This window comes from Sardina pilchardus, chromosome 1, assembly GCF_963854185.1.
Source record: "Sardina pilchardus chromosome 1, fSarPil1.1, whole genome shotgun sequence".
NCBI lineage: Eukaryota > Metazoa > Chordata > Actinopteri > Clupeiformes > Clupeidae > Sardina > Sardina pilchardus.
Window position 1 is genome coordinate 19249842 of NC_084994.1, and position 5007 is coordinate 19254848.

The 5007-nt window shown below is 38.1% G+C and overlaps 1 long non-coding RNA gene across 1 annotated transcript; it reads right to left on the reverse strand.

The window, feature by feature from the left end:
* Window positions 1–427: 427 nt before the first annotated feature.
* LOC134080309 (uncharacterized) lies at window positions 428–3622 on the reverse strand. The gene is made up of 3 exons (XR_009939191.1): window positions 3523–3622; window positions 2981–3055; window positions 428–489 (listed from the first exon to the last, which is right to left on the reverse strand). It is a non-coding gene; the product is annotated as an uncharacterized LOC134080309 (long non-coding RNA).
* Window positions 3623–5007: the final 1385 nt, after the last annotated feature.

Genomic DNA, 5007 nt, shown 5'->3' on the forward strand with positions numbered 1-5007 from the left:
GAATTAGACCTTTCTGTGGTGTCACCATACCTTCTGTAATGCATTTCATGGACACTCCTTACTTTTTTGTGCACCAGGAAAAGACTGCCACAAAAAAAGTTCACTCTTGACACACACTTTCAGTGCAGAGTCAGATATGATCATCATCAGTGGTCTTACCAGTTATGAAGGTTTTGTCTATGGGGAAGAGTTTGTACAGATAGAATCCTCCCGGGCAGAACAGCACATCCAAGTTTCGACCTATAGATGAGCATCCGCTATCACACAAATTGAGGCTGTAGACTTGACCTTCCAGCATGCTAGAATAGTTAAAATTACAAAGGGTGAGGCTTCTGATGGCGCCATGACATTGTCTGTACAGGACATCCCCTCCAATGCCAGTGAAGCGATACCAGCCCTCTGTGAGGTCAGTGTCTGTCTTTGCCCAGAGAGAGAAAAAGTTGCGGTTCCGCCATGGCTGAGAGAGGTTTGTGTAGGTTGAGCAAATCTCTAGATGAAGAGAGAAAATGACCGAACTTAAGAAATTTAAAACTGTGGTGTATTAATGCATAAGAAGTGTATGTAAGAAGAGGCTGCTGCAATTCTGTGTGTTTGTGGAATGATTCATTTGAAGATCTACATCCTGGTATTTAAGGGAACTTGAACGTCTTCATATCAACTGATTAAGCAGGAATGTTTTCAAATACCCATGTTGTGTTTGGTGACAACTTGACAATCTGGCAAAATGTCATTGTTACCTCCGCCAAGGAGGTTATGTTTTCATCGAGGTTTGTATGTCTGTCTGTCTGTTTGTTAGCAAGATAACTCAAAAAGTAATGGACGGATTTCAATGGCATTTTCAGGGAAGGTCAGAAATAGAAAAAAATAAACAGTTACATTTTGGCAATGATCCGTTTCACCGTTGGGATTCCAGAGGCATCTATGTATTTAGCTTAGTGGTGTAATGGCATGGTATAGCCACGTGGTGGCGATCTGAATAGTTTAGGTTCAAATGTATGACAACCTAGGAAGAACAATGCAGGCTGAGGTCTTTCTAGATGTCTTTCTCTGAGGTCTTTCTCTGCTTTTCTAGTTATTTTTCGTTTTTTAATTTTGGGTCCATGTTACATTTCCTCTCAGCTGGATCAGGTGTTATTTTAATTTATGTTGGTCTGTTTATGACTCCTGTGTTTGTGAATGAATTTTGTTTTGAATCTATGATCTTTCTTCTTAAAAAGAAAGCCACAAAATAGGCACACAAAAGTTAATTTTCACCTATTCATTGCACTTAACAGTCACGTCTCCATTCCCCAGTAGTGGGGCCTGCACTTTGAGAACCACTGGACTCTATAGACTATATACCAATTACACTCCAATGTCTTGATTCAAAGAATGGTGTATGTATGATTTGGGAGCAATGTTGTTGTAACACACACACACACACACACACACACACACACACACACACAGACACAGACACAGACACACACACACACACACACACACACACACACACACACACACACACACACACACACACACACACACACACACACACACACACACACAGTAATGGCTTCCTGGTTGTGGTTTTATTGGGCCAAACAAAAACACAGCATAGCTTCACATTTACATTTTGGTAAAATTTTACGGTAATGGTACATAAATTACTGTATCTAGTCGGGCTATCACCATTAGTATGGGTAGGCTGTGCTTTGTTTCTACTGCACAAGAGGCGTGATCAATGGGCATCGTTCAAATGACCTTCAACCAATCAGACCAACGATCCAGTGCGTCTTTTGGATAAGCTAGTTTCTGATTGGAGCCAAAGGTTCTGGCAGGGAACAGAGGAGATGTGCAGGTCTCCAGCCTGAGCTTCTAGGCGAAACCCAAATTCACCTGAAGGTCAGGAACGGTTCACCCAGCCTATGAATTATCATGCATGAATTAATTTATGATTTAAGTATACTCCTTAAATTCCTTTAATTCCTTTAGCAGATATTATATTTGGCAGATGCCTTTGTCCAAAATATCTTTTTAAGTCTTTAAGTCAAGCCTTTAGCTTGAACATTTTGACATCTGAACTTCACTGCAGATTTAGATGAGCGAGCAAATGTGCCAAAAATCAGAAATGGAGTACCACATTCAAAAAAGTTTTCCTCTGTATTATGTTAAGCTAATGTTTTGGCTTAGTAAGTTTAAATGGTTATTCCTTAGGTGGTACAATTGAGGCAAATCTGACATGATCAAGCAGAAGACATGTGTTGAATTGAGGTGGAATGACCCCAATGCAGAATATACTGTACTGACCACTGACCCATGCATCAAACACTCCCAAAATAATTGTATAGTCATGTCTAAGAACTGAGGTAAGAAATAATGAGATGTGGATAGTTATGTAATAAGTGGAGGAACACTTAAACAAATTACTTATCTTCAACTCAACCATATGTCTGATTCCACCTAACACTAGGACAACACATAAACTAACTACTAATGAATATTAAAATATCTGTAATAATTTTTAAATCAGAATTAATGTCTTAAAATGTAACTTTGGCGAAAATTGACTCCAAGCTCTGCTAGTGCTTTACAGCAAGCTCTGTAGTGCTTTATAAACAAAAAATACTGTCCCCACAGCTTATTTGATGTGTTTTCATGCAGAAAATAGCCTGGGGTCAATTTTTGCCAGAGTTGCACTTTAATCTAAATTGTGTGGCCCGTGAAAAAAAATGAAGTTACATTTCTCAATAATGTATGGTGCAACACAATGTTGTCAAACTGGGCTTGATGAATGAATAGTCTAATTTCTCAATGTATACAGTGCTGCTGTATAATATGGTTTGGGAGCCATGCTGGGACACTGCTGTGAAATATAATTGTCCATCGGCTATCATCTGTAATGTCTCAGTTCACTTCACACATATGATTTCGGAGCAAGTTGACCTGCTGGATTAGCTGGTTGTCTATCCAACAGGTCTAGCTGGTAAACTGAGCTCACCTGAAGAGTTAAGTGGACTGCTTGTCTGTGCTGACACATGTGGAACTCCATCCAGGAGGCAAAAGACGATGAGAGCTGCCAGAGAATAAGTCCAGACTTCAGTATCACACACAACAGTAGCAAATAGAAGTAAAAAGAAAATTATGAAACACTAAAGATAAAACAATATATGTTGATATATTACATTCCTCTAATTACTATAACAATACAAAATAAATAAAATATACCTGCTTAAGCAAATGAGAGTGAGAATGGAATTTGTTTTTAGTTAAGATTATGAAAATATGATGATTGCAATTACTGATTGCAACTACGTTGATGGATATCAGTAAACAATGCAATACACATTATATACTTTTAAAATATATACATGTCTTCATTCTTTCTTTCTTTGTTTATTTCTGTATTTGTATAATCTATTTTTATTATATCTAGCTTGAATTGTATGTGTTATCAACTCTATTCCATGCATTCTGTGAAAAAACATTAATTCATCAAATACTTTCAATATTTCCTACATTTATGTTATCAATGCTACTTACATGTCAATTGAAGGACATTCATTTTCTTATTGACCAGACAACCAACCATCTTCAAGGTACGTAATCCCATAAAATCTCCCTTTGGGGAGCAAGTTTGGACAGGCATGTCAGCTCCTGCCAACTCACAGTTGTGAAATGATGTCAGTCACCTAAGGGCTATACAGTATGTAGTGTGTAGACAGCACAGTGAGAAGATGGCACCGTGTGTCAGATAAACAAAGGTGACGTATCCAGATGAAAGGCACCACTGTGTGAAGGTGGTCTCAAATGCACCACTATGTGAAGTTGGCCTCAGTATTCATGCATATCGAGGAAATGCTGGTGGAGAGTAGTAACCCTCAAAAACAAACCCCACGTCAGATCAGACTGATATAATCTGTGCAGATGCAAATCCTGTTTTACATTCAGTTGCCTACAGTTGTGTTAACGCTCCCCTGTTCTCATTCTGCCTCACTCAATTTGTTTGTAAATAAATTCAGTCAGATGGAATAAGAGATGCATATTGCCTATTGGATATAGATTTGCTATTGGAAATATCTATCTATCTATCTATCTATCTATATATATATATATATATATATATATATCTACAGTATCTATCTATCCATCCATCCATCCATCCATCCATCCATCATAGTGTGATTATATGCTATGTGCCTCTGTGTGTGTATGTGTGTATAGGCTGGTCTGGAGAACATGCAAAAGTGCTTTGGCACCATGTGATTTTCCTTGTGTCAGTTAGTTCCACTGTTTGACAATTAGTTGCTTACAGTTGCATTAACACTCATTTGTTCTCATCCCGCCATACTGAATTTAATAGCAAATACGTTTTGTGAGATGGAACAAGAGAGGTAAATATTCCCTATTGGACATATTGGCCATTGGATATACATTGCTTATAAAGACATACATCAGCATTTAGCCGAGCAAAGGCCTGTCATATTTTCATATTAAATGACTCACTGCAAATCCAACTCAAACTTGATTTTTTAATATTTTTATTCAAAGCGTGATGATATATTTGCATGTGTTTTCGTATGTATTTTTTTTTATGTGTGTACAGGCTGGTCACGTAATTTGCAAAAGTCCCTTTAGCCCAATGTGTTTTTTCTCATCCTCATTTCCTTGTTTATGTTTCACACTTACACCTTAAAATGGCAAACCTTAAAAACAGCTACAATTAAGAGCCAGTTTTACAAATTAAGGGGCCAGAGCTGTATTCTGTGGTATGCAGGCTGTACAGCAGAGAACAAGAGGGACTTGGCCTAGGTGGTTAAAGGGATAATCCGGAGTGAAATGCACTTTAGATCAATTTTTCGGACTATTGGGAGTACATACGTTGAGTTGACACCAAAATCATGTCATTCGGATGTATTTTGAGAAAGTTCGAGTTCACCGTTTTTAGCCAAAACTCGTTAGCCTGTAAGTGACCGGGGCAGGTCCTTTCGCCACTACAAAACGCTATTTTATACCTCTTCTACTGTT